Source organism: Phyllostomus discolor, chromosome 7 (assembly GCF_004126475.2).
Source record: "Phyllostomus discolor isolate MPI-MPIP mPhyDis1 chromosome 7, mPhyDis1.pri.v3, whole genome shotgun sequence".
NCBI classification, from domain to species: Eukaryota; Metazoa; Chordata; class Mammalia; order Chiroptera; family Phyllostomidae; genus Phyllostomus; species Phyllostomus discolor.
Window position 1 is genome coordinate 32,589,928 of NC_040909.2, and position 17,751 is coordinate 32,607,678.

Here is a 17,751-nt window from a genome sequence, read left to right on the forward strand (position 1 = left end):
TCATGCTACCTTCTGCTTTGCTGTCTTTGTCCACAAGCCATTTTCCCTTTCTTCTTGCAGCCAACTACTTCTGCTCTGCTCCAGGACTGGGCTTGACAGTCCTTTCTGGAATGTTTTCCATGATATAAATGTTAGGTATCTTCTTCCTGTGTCTACTCACAGTGTAAGCTGCTTTGAAGCAAAATTATAAATTACAGTGTCCTCATCTTGAAGAGTACCTGGCTTATAGTGTCACTGAAAAGTTTATGAAACCCATTGTATATATGTTCTTCTAACCTGTCCACATGATTTTTATATGTGGAACGTAATTTGATTTATATATGATCTCCAAGATAAGAAAAAGAAAAGGAAAATATGTGAATTAAATTAACTTAAAATACTACCAGCAGACAGACAACCATTGTTGATGTTTTGGTATATAATAATACATACAATTTTTTAAATTATAAAATAGTAAAAGTTTAACTCTCAGATTCCTTTCCAAGTCAGTAGTACTCAGAGAAATCAGAGGCTTTGCAAATTACATGCATTAAAAATTAATAGCCAGTTCATTGTGCTTCCCACATCTACAGAATTGTTCTCTGGTAAAATATAGCTTTTTTCTCATTCTAACCAAGAAAAAATTTTTTGCTTTTCTCATGTTCTCTATTCCCCAGAGCCATCTTTCATCGTGTTTTTCCAGAAGAGAAAGTGAAGGAAGTGCCTTGACCAACTTACTCAGTTGGTGAGTGTAGAAGCTGAAGCTGGGACAGGAGCTCCTGACTGCCCACCTGGTGCTTTTCCCCTAAGCCACATTTCCTGTTTCTCCACTGGAATAAAAAGAAAAGTAAGTTTTTAAGCACTTCCAAATTTCCATAAGCCCAAATCAGGCCTGCTACCGAGATGTTCTTATTTTACTTTTAGCCTCTTTTAAGATATTAGCCCTAAACCTAAAACATTTAATTGTTCTTTCATTTTCATGTATATAATTTCTTTGCATATCAGAAAAAATCTTCCTTTTAAGAAGTTTCTTAATTTATTTTCTCGACTATTTTTGTAGTGAACACAACAAATAAAATATTCCAGGTCTCTTTTTTCCCTACAAGTAGTTCTGTAGTATATGTTTTTGTATTCCTCTAAATTGTTCTCTTGGGATCAGTTTCCATACTGAGTCATTCACCAAAGAGTCCCTGTGTTTTCCAGGCAAACTAATAGTTTTATTCTTTCAAAATGACTCATTACTTCTGAATCATCACACCTTGTGTACTCTGTTAAATAAAGAGCTTTTAGTCATTTTTCTACAATTTTTCCTCTTCCTAGTTTTCAAGTGCCCCATCTAAGTGACATGGATATTCATCCAGTTTTCTTTTGTGCCTACAAGATTTGTGTCAATCATTTTCTTTTTGAACCCTTTCATCAATTGAGATAAGCAGTGGAAACTCTTTACTTCAGACTTTTTGCTCTCGATGTTTCCTGAAATAGAACACATAAATAGCAACATAAAAAATATATACACACCATTCTCTGTTTTCCATCATTACATTTATGTTGAGCTTTTATTAACTTCCCAAATTTCTCCATGAAATTAGGGAGAAATACTAGTAAAAGAAAACTAGCTGTAATGTTTGCTGGTAAACAAAATCTTTGGAATTCAGCATGTTGGGAAGAATGAAACACTTTTGTCCCTTGACTTCCATGTCATATTTGGCTGGTTCTCTTCCTGCCCTTTGAAAATTAATTCTCTGTCTCCTTCCTGGCATCCTTCTCTCCCTATACATGCCTGCCTTCCTAAAAACTTTGTCCTTGACCCTTTTCTCATACTATGCATGTATAGTCTTGTCCACTCTTGTAACTTTAAAAGTTTTATCTGATACTTATTCTAGACCTTTATTTTCAACTTCTATTACTTCAGTGCTACATATATCCACCTATATGAGGAATATCTTCTCGATGCCCCACCAACATAGCCCATGCCTGAAGCTGAATTCACCTCCCCTACACTTTTCCCCCAGCCTTAACACACAATAATCAGCCCAACCTTATCTTTATATCTCCCTAGAACCCATTTTTTAATTTTTTAAATTTGTTATTAATATTATATATGAATTCTTATATTTAAAGTCTCAGTGCTTAAAAGGCTTGTAAAAAAATACATTTCCAAGTTTTCACTCTCAACTAGGCTGCTCCTCAGAGATAACCTGATAACTGTCAATTTTTTTAGCTATTTTTTCCATTATTTACCTCCATATTTATAAATGCACACAAATTGCAAATTCATCATTCATAAAATTTATTTTATTTTCCTATTTAATCTTTATTGTATTTTTCCATTACCATTTAGTCCCCTTATTCCCCCCTCCCCCAACAATCACTATACTGTTGTCCATGTCCACAAGTCCTTTTTCCTTTTTGCTGAATCCCTCCACCCCCTGACCTCCTTCTCCAGCTGTCACCCTGTGCTCCATCTATGAGTCTGTCCCCATTTTGCTTTTTGGTTTGTTCATTAGATTGCACATATGAGTGAAATCATATGGTATTTGTCTTTTTCTGACTGGCTTATTTCACTTAACATAATGTTCTCTAGATCAGCAGTCCCCAGCCTTTTTGGCACCAGGGACTGGTTTCATGGAAAGCAATTTTTCCAGGGACCGAGGTGCTGGGGGATAGTTTTGGGATGATTCAAGCACATTACATTCAAGCTCACCTCCTGATGTGCAGCCTGGTTCCTAACAGGCCACAGACATTTACTGGTCCTTGGCCCGAAGGTTGGGGACCCCTGCTGTAGTTTCATCCATACTGTCACAAAGAATAAATTTTCTTCTTTTATGACCGAGTACTATTCCACTGTGTAAATGTTCCATAGTTGTTTTATCCACTCATCTACAGATGTACACTTGGGCTGCTTCCATACTAAAGAACCTGGCCATTGTAAAGAACACTGCAGTGGACATAGGGGTGCTTATATTCTTTCGAATTAGTGTTTTGGGTTCTTTCGTATATATTCCCAGAAGTGGGATTGGTAGGTCAAAAGGCAGATCCATTTTTAATTTTTTTTAATATATTTTATTGATTATGCTATTACAGTTGTCCCATTTACCCCCTTCTCTCCCTTCCACCCTGAACCCCCCTCCCACCCACATTTCCCCCCTTTAGTTCATGTCCATGTGTCATACTTATGAGTTCTTTAGCTTCTACATTTCCCATACTATTCTTGCCCTTCCCCTATCTATTTTCAACCTACATTCTATGCTACTTATTCTCTATACCTTTTCCCCCTCTCTCCTCCTCCCACCCCCCTGCTGCTAACCCTCCATGTGCCCTCCATTTCTGTGGTTCTGTTCCTGTTCTAATTGTTTACTTAGTTTCTTTTGGTTTTGCTTTAGGTGTGGTTGTTCATATTTGTGAGTTTGCTGTCCTTTTACTATACATGTCTTTTCTTTATCTTCTTTTCTTAGATAAGTCCCTTTAGCATTTCATAAAATAAGGGCTTGGTGATGAAGAACTCCTTGAACTTGACCTTATCTGAGAAGCACTTTATCTGCCCTTCCATTCTAAATGAAAGCTTTGCTGGATAGAGCAATCTGGGATGTAGGTCCTTGTCTTTCATGACTTGGAATATTTCTTTGCAGCCCCTTCTTGCCTATAAGATCTCTTTTGAGAAATCAGCTGACAGTCTGATGGGAACTCCTTTGTAGATTACTGTCCCCTTATCTCTTGCTGCTTCTAGGATTCTCTCCTTCATTTTTACCTTGGCTAATGTAATGATGATGTGCCTTGGTGTGTTTCTTCTTGGGTCCAACTTCTTTGGGGCTCTCTGAGCTTCTTGGATTTCTTGGAAGACTGTTCCCTTTGCCAGATTGGGGAAGTTCTCCTTTATTATTTGTTCAAATACGTGCTCAATTTGTTGCTTTTCCCCTTCCGATTCTGGTACCCCTATAATTCGGATATTGGAATGTTTAAAGGTGTCTTGGATGCTCTTAAGCTTTTCCTCGATTTTTTGAATTCTTATTTCATCATGCTTTCCTGCTTGGTTGATTCTATCTTCCTTCTGGCCCACTGTATTGTTTTGAGACTCAGATTCCTTCCTTTCACTATTGGCTCTCCTCCGCATATCTTCCTGCATCTCTTTTATGGTAACCTGCATCCTTTCATCTAAATTGCGCCCAAAATCAACCAATTCCGTGAGCTTTCTGATCACCAGTGTTTTGAACTGCGCATCTGATAGATTGGCTATTTCTTGGTCGCTCAAAAGGATGAGTCCTGGGGGACTGATCTGCTCTGTTGAAAACATATTTTTTTTCCCCTGTCTCTCCTTTTTTCTTTTTTTTCTGGTCTGGTTGCTCTTGTTTCGGTGGGGGGGGTGGAGCCTTAGGTGCTCACCGTGGCTGGGCACCCCAGTCGCTAGGTGATGTTATATGTGGGGGCGGGGGCGGGAGCGGGAGCGGGGACAGGAGAAAACAATGGCGGTAGTTCCATTCTCCTGGGCTCAGACCCTTCTCTGGGCTCCCAGGCTGCGAGTTCTGCCCTGGTCCACAATTGCTACCCCTCTGGGTCTGCCAGTCGCAGCTTGCGTACTCAGGGATCACCGCTGCGTTCTTGCGCCCCGGATGGCTGTCGCGCCGATTTCGCGCCAAACTTTCCCCAACCTCCGCGCGCTGCTGACCCGCGCCCACCCGGCTCATCTTCTCCTACCAGTCCGGATGAACGCGTCTACTTCAACTTCTTGGCTGCCCGACTTCCATTCAGATAAATCCTCTGCCAGATCTGGGCGTTATTCTGTCTGTAAATTATTGTTGTAAATTATTGTTGTTCTAATCTTGGTTGTGCGAGGAGGTACGGTGCGTCCACCTATTCCTCCATCTTGCCGGAAGTCCCATTTTTAATTTTTTGAGGATTGTCCATACTACTTTCCACGGTGGCTGCACCAATCTGCATTCCCATCAACAGTACAAAAGGGTTCCCCTTTCTCCACATCCTTGCCAGCACTTGTTGTTTATTGATTTATTGATGATAGCCAATCTGATGGGTGTGAGGTGGTATCTCATTGTGGTTTTTATTTGAATTTCTCTGATGATTAGTGGCATTGAGCATCTTTTCACATGTCTGTTAGCCATCTGTGTGCCCTCTTTGGAGAAGTGTCTATTCATATCCTTTGCCCATGTTTTGATTGGTTTGTTTGTTTTTTTGGTGTTGAGTTTTGTAAGTTCTTTATAAATTTCGGATATTGATCCCTTATTAGATGCATTGGCAAATATGTTTTCCCATTCCGTGGATTATCTTTTCATTTTGTTGATTTCCTCTGCTGTGCAAAGAAATTTTAGTTTGATATAGTCCATTTTTGTTTGTCTTCTTTTTTCCTTTTGTTTCCCTCACTGGGGAGATATATCTGGTAAAATATTGCTACAAACAATGTGTGAGATTTTGCTGCCTGTGTTTTCTTCTACAATTTTTATGGTTTCGGGTCTAACATTTGAAAGTCTTTGATCCATTTTGAATTTATGTGTGTGGTATAAGAAAATGGTCTAGTTTTAGTTTTCTGCATGTATCTGTCTAATTTTTCCAACACCATTTGTTGAATAAATTATCTTTAGCCCACTGTATGTGCTTGCTTCCTCTGTCCAATATTAATTGACTATAAAGGTATAAAGGTGTGGGTTTATTTCTGGGCTCTCTATTCTGTTCCATTGATCTATATCGCTGTTTTTATGACAATATATGCTGTTTTGATTACTGTGGCCTTATAGTATAGTTTGATAATATCTTGTGATTTTTATCCTTCATTTTGTTTATGTGGTGAATCACATTATTGATTTGCGAATGTCGTACCAACCTTGCATTCCCAGAATAAATCCCACTTGATCATGGTGTATGATCTTTTTGATGCATTGCTATATTCAGCTTGCTAATGTTTTGTTGAGGATTTTAGCATCTATGTTCATCAGGGATATTGGCCTCTAATTTTCTTTTTTGTAGTGTCTTTATCTGGTTTTGGAATTAGGATAATGCTGGCCTTGTAAAATTAATTTGGGAGCCTTCCCTCCTCTTGAATTTTATGAAATAGTTTGAGGAGGAGAGGTGTTAATTCTTTTTGAAATGTTTGGCAAATTTCAACTGTGAAGCCATCTGGTCCAGGGCTTTTGTTTGTTGAGAGTTGTTTGATTACTGCTTCAGTTTCACTAGGTGTAATCTGTCTGTTCAGATCCTCTGATTCTTCCTGATTTAGTTTCAGAAGCTTGTATGTTTCTAGGAATTTATCCATTTTGTCCAGATTGTCCAGTTTGTTGGCATATCATTGTTCATAATATTTTCTTAAAATCCTTTGTATTTCTTTGGTGTCAGTTATTTCTCCTCTTTCATTTCTTATTTTATTTATTTAGGTCATCTCTGTTTTTTTCTTGATGAGTCTGGTTAAAGGTTTGTCAATATTGTTTATCTTTTCAAAGAACCAGCTCTTGGATTCATTGTATTATTTTTTTAGACTCTATTTCTGCTCCGATCTTTATTGTTTCCTTCCTTCTACTCACTTTGGGCTTTGTTGTTGTTCTTTTTCAAGTTCTTTTAAGTGTAAAGTTAGATTGTTTATTTGAGCTTTTTTGTTGTTTTTTTTGAGCTACGCCTGTAATGCTGTGACTTTGCCACTTAGAATTACTTTCACAGTGTCCCACAGATTTTGGATTGTTGTGTCCTCATTTTTGTTTGTTTAAAGGTGTCTTTTGATTTCTTCCTTGATCTCATTGTTGACCCAGTCATTGTTTAGTAACATGTTATTTAGCTTCCAGGTCTTTGCATGTTTTTTCAGTGTTCTTGTGATTGATTTCTAGTTTCATAACATTATGGTTTTAAAAAAAAGTGCTAAATAACCTTCCAGTGTATTATTTATTTCAGTTTTGCATTCTTTATTTCTTATTTTAAGTATATTTTACTGATTATGCTATTACAGTTGTCCCAGTTTTTCCCTCTTTGCCCCCTCCACCTGGTACCCCCCCATCCTCCAGTAATCCCCCCACCCTTAGTTCATGTCCATGGGTTGTGCATGTAAATTCTTTGGCTTATCCATTTCCTATACTGTTCTTAACCTCCCCCTGTCTATTTTGTACCTACTATTTGTGCTTCTTATTCCCTGCACCCCTTTTTTCCCCCATTCTACCCCTCCCCCTACCTACTGATAATCCTCCATGTGGTCTCCATTTCTGTAATTCTCTTCCTGTTCTGGTTATTTGCTTAGTTTGTTTTTGTTTTTTAGGTTCAAATGTTGATAAGTATGAGTTTGTTGTCATTTTGATGTTCATAGTTTTGATCTTTTTCTTAAATAAGTGCCTTTAACATTTTATGTAGTAATGGCTTGATAATGATGAATTCCTTTAGCTTTACCTTGTCTGGGAAGCACTTTATCTGCCCTGCCATTGCTGTATAAAGTAATCTTGGTTGGAGGTCCTACTTTTCATCAGTTTGAATACTTCTTTCCAGCCCCTTCTTGCCTGTAAGGTTTCTTTTGAGAAATCAGCTGATAGTCTTATGGAAAGTCTTGTTTAGATAACTCTCTGCTTTTCTTTTGCTGCTTTTAAGATTCTCTCTTTATCTTTAACCTTGGCATTTTAATTATGATGTGTCTTGGTGTGGTCTTCTTTGGGTCCAACTTGTTTGGGACCCTCTGTGCTTCCTGGACTTGCATGTCTATTTCCTTCCACCAAGTAGGGAAGTTTTCTTTCATTATATTTTCATAAGTTTTTAATTTCTCACTCTTCCTCTTCTCCCTCTCCCACCCCTATGATTCAGATGTTGGCACAATTGGAGATGTCCTAGAGTTTTCTTATACTCTCCTCATTTTTTTTTGAATTCCTATTTCTTCAATCAGTTCTAGTTGAATGTTTATTTCTTCTTATGTTCCAAATTATTGGTTTGAATCCCATCTTCCTTCTCTTCACTGTTGGTTCCCTGTGTATTTTTCTTCATTTCTCTTAGTGTAGTCTTCATTTCTTCCCTTATGTTTTTCCCATACTCAGTGAGTATCCTGAGTATCCCAATCACCAGTGTTTTGACCTCTGCATCTGATAGGTTGGTTATGTCTCTTAGTTCTTTTTCTTTTGTTTTGTTCTGTTCTTTCATTTGGACCATATTTCTTAGTTTCCATGATTTGGCAGCCTCTCTGTGCTTGTTTCTGTCTATTAGGTAGAGCTGCTTTGACTCCCTGTCTTAGCACACCTATTGAGTTTTATGGGTAAAGCCTTGAGGTGTTCTCCAGGGCACAGCAACCTGCTTTACCACTTTGTGGTGCTGTGTTGGCAGGAAGCTTCAGAAATGGGACAGTTCTACTGCCTGGCTTCTGGAGGCTTGTCCAGTACTTGCTCTGTTTCCAGTCAGTTCACCCACTTCTCATATGCAACTGGCATCCTTCTGGTTGTTGCCCTGGTGGTGATACCTAGAGTGGGGGAGTTTGTGTATGTTCTAGGTCCATGCGAGCCCTTTTAACAGACTTCCCTGAGTACCTGTCAGTTTCTTTTGCTGCCCCAATGCTCACTAGTTTTTGCAGCCAGAAGTTTTGATGCTTTATCTTCCTGGTGCTGGAAACCTGTGCTGTACAGCCTGGCCTGGGGCTGGGTTCACTCACTCTCAAGGAATCCCTCCTAATTTTTCTCTACCACATGTGAATGTGGGACCACCCGTGCTGCTCCTGCCACCTTTCCTTATCACACTGGGTCCTGTCTGCCTCTGCTCTGTAGCTCCACCCCTTCTACCTGTCTGGATGAATATAGCTTCCTTAAATCCTTGCTTGTCTAACTTCCATACAGTTCAGTTTTTCTGGCAGTTCTGGGTGGTTTTTGTTTTGAGGTTAGTTATGATTCTTGTGCTTGTGCCAGGAGGCAAAGCATAACCCACACCTCCATCTTCACCAGAAGTCACATTCTTTATTTCGGACTGCTCCTTTTTTATGGTTTCTGTGTCTTTTTTCATGCTGTTGAGTATGCTTATAATCATTGCTCTAACTCTCTATCTGATAAATTGCTTGCCTCCATTTCATCTAGTTGTTCTTCTGGAGTATTCTCTTGTTCTTTCATTTGAAGTCTGTTTCTTCGTCTTCCCATTTTGGCTGCTTCTTTGTATCTGTTTCTATGTATTAGGTAGATCTGCAAAGACTGTGGTATAGGCCTTTGTCAGATACTACTTGTGACTGGCCCTGGTCAGCCTGTGTGGAGCTATCAGCAATCCACAGTGCATGGCTCCCTCTGCTGCCCATGTTTGTGTGTAGAAAGAAGCAGGCTGTGCGCCAAGGCTAGGTTTCACCAGTCCCGGGCCTGGGGAAGGGTCAGCTGAAGTCTCATAGAGCTCCCAGAAATCTGTGTTAGTTGTTGAACTAATCAGTCATATAGCCTCAAGCTGTAATCAGCAGTTTAAGCTCCACAGGGTGGGGCAGAGTAACTTTTGTGGGCAGGGCTATTGCTTTCCCTCAGGCTGATGCTACTTGGAAAAGACTGCACCGCTCTGCCTGAGAAAGATGGCTCCTGCAGTATGGGGAATGACTCAGCACAGGGACCTGGCGGCTATTCCTTCAGTTCTCTCCCCAGAGCCACTAACCCACTCTCCTCAAGCATCTCTAGTCTACTCCACCTTTACTCTGACAGAGCCCAGGGTAAGTGGCTCCAAACAAAATTTTGTGCTTTGGCCCTTTAAGAGGCTCTCTGAGTCTCCAGCCACCTTCCCCTGGCAGACAGAAACCGTGCTGCTTTTCAGAGCTGAATGTTATCTGGGTTCCTTTCTGGTTGTGATGGTGTAGGCTAAAGAGCCCAGTTTGGGGTTTAGACTCTGTACTTCTCAGGGGAACCTTCCTGGCCGCTGAAATATTCCTCCAGAACTTCAGCTGCCACCGATGGGAGCCTAGTTAGCCCTCTCACGCCCTCTCCACACTCTTTACCAGTCTCTTTGTGGTGAAATGTTTTCTTCTGTCTGTCCGTAGTTCTCTCCAGCTAGTGTCCAGTTGGTTATTCAGGATGATTTCTCTACAGTTTAGTTGTAATTACAGGTTGGTCCTGGGAGGGAGTTAGTGCAGCTTCTACTTACTCTTCTACCACCTTGGATCTTCTATTCATAAATTTTAAACACTAAATTTTGCCTTTGTAATATGAATTTCAGTTCTCTCACCCCTGTTCTAACACACTAACAAAATTAATGATAAAGGTGTGTGGTCATCTCAATAGATGCAGAATAAGTATTTTACAAAATTAAACAACCATATGAGATTTTTAAAAACTCCAACAAACAAGAAATGGAAGAGAACTTTCTCAATTTGATAAATAGTATGTATCAAAAAAAACTTACAGCCCTCTGTGGTATGGCTCAGTGGATTGAGTGCTGGCCTGCAAACTAAAGGGTCACCAGTTTAATTCCCAGTCAGGCCACATGCCTGGGTACAGGCCAGGTCCCCAATAAGGGGTGCATGAGAGGCAGCCACACATTGATGTTTCTCTTCCTCTCTTTCTCTCTCCCTTTCACTCTCTCTAAAAATAAATAAAATCTTTTTTAAAAATCCTTGAAACTGTCATTATACTTTATGGTGAAAGACTAAATGCTTTTCCCCAAAAATCACATGCAAGACAGGAATTTTTGCACTCACTTCTTCTATTCACTGATATTAGGGAGATCCTGACCAGTGTAATAAGCAATAATGCAGTAAATATTGAAAAGGAAAAGTAAAACTATCTCTTCTTGTACAAAGTGATTGTCTCTATAAAGAATCCCAAAATATTTACCAAAAAATAAAATACTATACTTAATAAGTAATTTCAGCCAACTAGTAAGTGACAAGTATAATATACATAATAAGTCAAGTGTGTTTGTAAACACTAGCAAAAAGCATAATGGGAATGAAATTCAAATACCAGTACCAGTTGCATTAGTACCAGAAATCAATACTTGGGAATGAATTTAATTTAAGACCTAAAAACATTGCTGAGAAAAATGAAAGAGCATCTGAATAACGAATAAATGAAAACATATACTATGTTCATGGATTGCATGGATTAGAGATTTACTATTGTTAGGATCTCCATTATCAGCAAATGGAGATTTAAATTCAATGAAATTCCAGTCAAAAATCCCAGAATGGTATTGGTGTATATAAAGACAAGAGTAAAAAATCTAGAAATAAATCCATATATATGGCCATTGTTTTTCTTTTATTTGTAATATTTATTTTATTTTATTATTATTTTTTTTAATTGTTCAAGTGCAGTGTCTCCGTTTTCTCCCCCCACCCCCCCCCACCCATCCCCACCTCCACCCTCAATCCTATGCCCTTTGGCTTTGTCTGTGTGTCCTTTATATATGTTCCTTGACTACCCTTCCCCTATTTTCCCCCATTATCCCTCGTTCCTCTCCCCTCTGGTTACTGTCAGTGTGTTCTTTATTTCAATGTGTCTGGTTATATTTTGCTTGCTTGTTTGTTTTGTTGATTAGGCTCCACTTATAGGTGAGATCAGATGGTATTTGTCTTTTACCGCCTGGCTTATTTCACTTAGCATAATGCTTTCCAGATCCAACAAAGTTTCCAACATAAGTCAATGGGCACAGTCATTTGAACAAATGAATGGTGCTGGATGATCTTCAAAATCAGCCTTCTACCATTCAAAAAATTAAAATAGATCATAAAGCTAAACATAAGAGTTGAAACTATAGGACTACCCTCCCCCTCCCAAAAAAAAAATCTTAAGAGAAACTCTTCATGACTTTGGCATAAGCAAAGGTTTTTAAGGCAGGAGAAAAATGTATTAACTATTAAAAAATTGATTATTTGGATTAATAGAAATTGGCAGGATTAAAGGCTTCTACTGCTAAGAAAATGGATAAGCCACAGACCAGAGAAAATATCTGTATCTAAAATACACAAATGAACTCTTAGAACTGGATAATCAAAGACAACCCAAAAAATTTGAATAGAAACTTCACAAAAGATGTATATGAATAGGCTAATGAGCCTGTGGAAAAAAAGCTCAGCATCATTAGTCATTAGGGATAGCACTTCACACCCACTAAAATGGCAAAAATTAAAGAAACTGACAAGTATCTACATCCAAAAGGATGTAGAACCACTAGAGCTCTTAAGTGTTGATGAGAGTGTAAAATAGCAGAACCACTTTGGAAAACAGTTTTACAGGTTTTTATAAAATTAAATGCGTGCTTATTATAACTAGTAATTCCATCGTTAATTATCCAAAAGAAATGAACACATATCCACAAGTAGACCTTTACTTGCCAGTTCATAGCAGCTTTAATTAGTAATAACCCATAATAGAAACAATGCAGATGTCTATCAAATGGTGAATAGATAAGACAAATGTTGGTATATTTATGTAGTAGAACACCTACTAAGCGGTAAAAAGAAATATGTTGAAACATGCAGAAACATGGATGAATCTCAAAACCATTGTGCTGAATGAGAGAGGTCAGACTGAAAAGTATGTATTATATGATTACATTCATATGAGATCCAGAACTGGCAAACTAATTTATAATGATAGGAATCAGATCAGTGATTGACAGATCTTACAGGCCAAGGGAATTGATTGGGAAAGGTCAGCGAGATACTTTTAGGGTAATGTAAGTGTTCTGTCTTTTTTAGGGCAGTGGTTACTTGGTTCTTGTTAAATCTGATTGAACTGTACACTCAGTATAAGGTTACCTTCACATTGACAAATCCGTTGGGTAATTTTTGTTTTTCCTTGATCACTCAGTAGCATTCAGCACCCTTGACCTAACCCTCCATTTTGAAAGTCTTTCCTTCAGCCTCCTTGCAACTGCTTTCTCCCATTTCCATGTTATTACGTTATTGGCTCTTCCTTAGCCTCCCTCTAATCATTCTGTTTCTCAGTGTTGTTTTCATTTTCTTTTTTTTAGCTGTAATTTTTTTATTTTATTCAGTTCTTGGGTTATTTTATTGTTGTTCAATTACAGTTGTCCCCATTTCCCCCCACATTACTCTCCCCTGCCATACCCACCCCCCACCTCCCACATTCAGTCCTCTCCCTCCCCCACCATTGTCTTTGTCCTTCAGTCCTTTATACATGTTCCTTGATTTGACTCTTCCCCTTCTTTCTCCCATTTTACCCCCTGCCTCTTTAACCCAGCTCTGTCCTCAGCCCAGAGGTCCTCTCACTGTTTGTACTCACCCTTTGTAACCCCTGAGGCCTTCCTTCATCTTCAGTCCATATCTTTCCGCTGACCTCCTGGTTTTTATCTTCACATTTCATTCACTTGGATTTTCCACAAATGCCTCTTCACACAACACATTCAGAATAAAACTTTTCTCTTTTCTGTGGCCACCTCCCATAAAACAAAAAGTCTGCATTGTAGCTACCAATACTAGTTCCCTAATACCCAAGCCAGAAACCCAAGATTTTTATCTTCCTTTGCTTAGATAAGTCCCTTGAACATTTCATAAAATAAGGGCTTGGTGATGATGAACTCCTTTAACTTGACCTTATCCAAGAAGCACTTTATCTGCCCTTCCATTCTGAATGATGGGTTTGCTGGATAGAGCAATCTGGGATGTAGGTTCTTGCCTTTCATGACTTGGAATACTTCTTTCTAGCCCCTTCTTGCCTGTAAGGTCTCTTTTGAGAAATCAGCTGACAGTCTGGTGGGAACTCCTTTGTAGGTTACTGTGCCCTTTTCTCTTGCTTCTTCTAGGATTCTCTCCTTCATTTTGATCTTGGGTAATGTAATTATGATGTGCCTTGATGTGTTCCTCCTTGGGTCCAACTTCTTTGGGACTCTCTGAGCTTCCTGGACTTCCTGGAAGTCTATTTCCTTTGCCAGCTTGGAGAAGTTCTCCTTTATTATTTATTCAAGTATCATTTCCACTTGTTACTCTTCCTCTTCTCCTTCTGGTACCCCTATAATTTGGATGTTGGAATGTTTAAAGATGTCCTGGAAGTTCCTAAGCCTCTCCTCAATTTTTTGAATTCTTGTTTCTTCATTCTTTTCTATTGGTTGTTTCTGTCTTCCTTCTGATCCACTCCATTGATCTGAGTCCCAGTTTTGTTCTCATCACTGTTGGTTCCCTGTGCATTTTCCATCATTTCACTTAGTGTAACCTTCATTTTTTCATGTATTTTGCAACCAAAATCAACTAGTTCTGTGAGCATCCTGATCACCAGTGCTTTGAACTGTGTATCTGATAGGTTGGCTATCTCTTGGCTGCTTAGTTGTATTTGCTGTGGAGTTTTGATCTGTTCTTCCATTTAGGCCATTTTTTTTTGTCTTGTCTCGCCTGATACATATGAGGGGCAAATCCTTAGGTGTTCATCAGGGCAGGTCAACCCACAAGGCTGGGTTGTGATGCTGTATGTGGGGGTGGGGTCTGAGAGAGAACAATGGCACTTGCTCTGCCCTCTGTCAGCTTTCCCCAAGCAAAGTGGGGTTTTCTGGTGCTGATTCCCATGTGGGTGGGCTTGTGTACATTGTAGGACCCTGTGGGTCTTTCCAATGAACTCTCCTGTGAAGCTGGGAGTCTCTCCCTAAGCCTCAACCCCCACAGGTGTTTTCAATCAGTGTTTTGAGGCCTTATTTTCCAGCACTGAGACCCTGGGCTGCGCGGTCTGTCTTGCTCTTCAGTCTCGCCTGGTTTATCTTTGAGAGAATGTGGGACTGCCTGGTCAGCCAGCCACCTTGCGCGCAGTGCCTCGCTTCATAATCGCCGCCTCACTGGGTCTGCCCATTGCCACCCCATGCCCGGGGTCTGCCAGCCACCACCTGTGCACCCAGGGTCTACCCATTGCTGCCTTGCACGCCCGGTGCCACCACCCCTCTCTACCCAGCTGTCTAACTCCACCCCACTTACAGATCTGGATAAATGTGTCTATTTTAACTCCTTGGTTGTCGGACTTCCATACAGTTCAATTTTCTGTCAGTTCTGGCTGTAATTTTGTTTTTAAATTGTTGTCCTTATTTTGGTTGTGCGAGGAGGCACAGTATGTCTACCTATGCCTCCATCTTTGCTGGAAGTCCACTTTTTTAAAGATTTATTTGTTTGTTTGTTTGTTTGTTTGTTTTTAGAGAGGGGAAAGGAGGGGGAAAGAAAAGGAAACATCACCTGGCTGGCGTAGCACAGTGGATTGAGCGTGGGCTGCTAACCAAAGCATCACAGATTCGATTTCCAGTCAGGGCACATGCCTGGGTTGCAGGCCACAGCCCCCAGCAACCACACATTGATGTTTCTCTCTCTCTTTCTCCCTCCCTTCCCTCTCTAAAAATAAATAAATAAAATCTTTTAAAAAAAGACACAATGAAGAGACTTTTTAAAAAAAAAAAAAAAGAAAGGAAACAGTGTGAAAGAGAAACATCGATTGGTTGCCTCTCATACATGCCCAGATAGGGAATCGAACTGGTGACCTTTCACTTTGCCAGATAGTGCTCAGCCAACTGAGCCATGCTTGTCAGGACTACACTACCCACTTTTAAAGTTCTCAGTAGTACCATGTGGCTATAATCAGCCATATCAGATAGCACAGACATAGAATATTTCCATCAACACAGAAAAATTTTATTGGGCAGCAGTGGTCAAAAGGCACGTCTGACTTCAGCCAGTGTTTTCCTTGATTATATCAAATTCTAATACTACACAATTACATTCTTATATTTTCCATCATGTTACATTACCAATCAGTTCTTTTAATTATATTCAAACCTAGATAAATACTTCTTCTCTTTAATTTCTCAAGTTTTACAGAAGTAAAATAGTGTCATGCCAATTTAGGAATTTATCTGATGTGTTTTAATAAGTACCTGTATATTTAAATTTTCCAACACTTATGTATTTTGCCCCAAGATCAGTTTTATCACCTGTGTTATCACTTGTATTTAGGATATTGTCCTAATATCTCTCACACTTATTGTAATATTCTTTCCTGACAGTATACTTCGTGTTTTCTTTTTCTTTTTATCCTTACCCAAAAGCACTTTCAAAACCTTGAATTTCTGAAAAGGTGAATATTTTTTCACATTTGCTGCTGTTTCTTCCCTCTTCTAGATGTGCATCTTTTGAAACGGTAATTCCTTTCATTGCCAGATTCTAGTCTTTTGTTCCATAGCACTATTCTCTTTGGCTTCTTTGTATTATCACTTAAGAATCCTTGGGTACTTCCTTTACTGTGGAGCTTCTTTCTGTTTCACCTTCATCCATCCTGCATGATGTCTAATTTTATGGTTTTATATGAGCCATCTGAGATTGGACTACAAGGAAGTAGAGGATGAGATGTGTACAACAAAGATCCATTCACAAAGCAACAAAGTTAAGACACTGAAGGACAGAAAGAATGGGGACCTTACTTGAAGGACAGGACCTACCTGAAGAAAACTGCAGAGAGAAATAAAGGAATATTATCGGAATTAAGATTTTTATTTTTTCTGAGCTGAAAATCTGTATAATTATACTAGTGTCCCTTCAAAATAATCATAATTTATTGCAATTGTAACCAAATTCCAATAGGATTTTTCTTAAAACCTGACAATTCAAAAATTTATCTGGAAGACTTATCAAAGAATATTGGAGTGTAAAAAATAAACATAATTAGGGATATGGGAAACAAAGCCAGATAATAAAGCTTAATAAGGCAACAGTAATCACAATCGTGTAGGGCTAGCACAAAAACAGAGTAATCGTTGGATCCAAAAGCCAGGAAATATACTCTAACCAGTATAAGAAATTAACAAACGAAAGGGTTCTTCATGAATTAATTGCATTAATTATATTTGTATTTACTAAGTGTCTAATGCCTAAATGAACAATAGACAGCTTACCAAAGAAAGAGAATAAGCAAAAACATTTTTCTAGCATTGAAGAAATAAAAGGAAAACAACAAAGTTCTGTTTCTCATTAGTAAATGTGAAAAGTTTTATTGTTGAAACACTAGTGTTATTGGTCTACAGTCATACCACCCAGATCTCATCTGATCTCGGAAGCAAAGCAGGGTCGGGCCTGGTTAGTACTTGGATGGGAAACACTAGGACTATTGATGGTGTATTGGCGCTATTGATCTCCTTTACTGCTATCATCATCTCCTTCCTATCATTGCCTTACTGCATCATTCTTGATATAGTAGTGCCACACATTCTGTCCTTCAGCAAATCATATTGGCTCTATGTTTGAAATATATACAGCATCTAAACTCCTCCACTGTTACTCTCCTAGCCCAAGCACCTTAGCTTCTTTGCCTAATTTATTGTAATAGCCCCCTTCCCCCTGCTTCTTATGTTGCTCCTTTACAGTCTCCTCTGAACACAACAGCCAGATTTACCAATTTAAAATGTAAATTTGATGTCATTCCCCTGCTGAGTAGTTATCAGTTGTTTCCAGGCTCGTGCACAGTAAAGCCAAATTCATCATAGTAGTCTATAGACCCAAGAATGATTTAGATTCCTGCCTTTCCTTTGTGGCATCATCTCCCACACTGCTTCTCACCCCCCTTGCTTTTTCTACTCCAGTCACTTTAGCTTCCTCTCATTCTTTTAGTAAATCAAGGATGCTTCCACCTCAGGACCTTTGCACTTATGGTTAACCTGTCTGATACGATTTAACCCAAACATACCTCCTCAGCTTATTCCCTCTCTTCTTTCAGGTCTCTATTAATGAGTTAGTGAAATTTTTCCTGAACTGCCCTTTGTAACATAGCATCCTCCCTTCCTTTCTAAACCCTTGCCATGCTTCCTTTTTCTCCATAGCACATATTACCATCTAAGTTATATGTTAATTTACATATTGTTTTTCTTTTCCCAACTAGA

At 39.1% G+C, this 17,751-nt stretch overlaps 1 protein-coding gene across 3 annotated transcripts in view; it reads left to right on the forward strand.

Annotated features, from left to right (window-relative positions):
* Positions 1-17,751, forward strand: part of PPP2R3A (protein phosphatase 2 regulatory subunit B''alpha) — a 157,597-nt gene that overhangs the window by 17,159 nt on the left and 122,687 nt on the right. For all 3 annotated transcript variants that reach the window (XM_028519000.2, XM_036030691.1, XM_036030692.1), the window contains exon 2: positions 657-826. The gene's annotated coding sequence lies outside the window, so the exon portion shown is untranslated. The remainder of the gene's footprint in view (positions 1-656; positions 827-17,751) is intronic.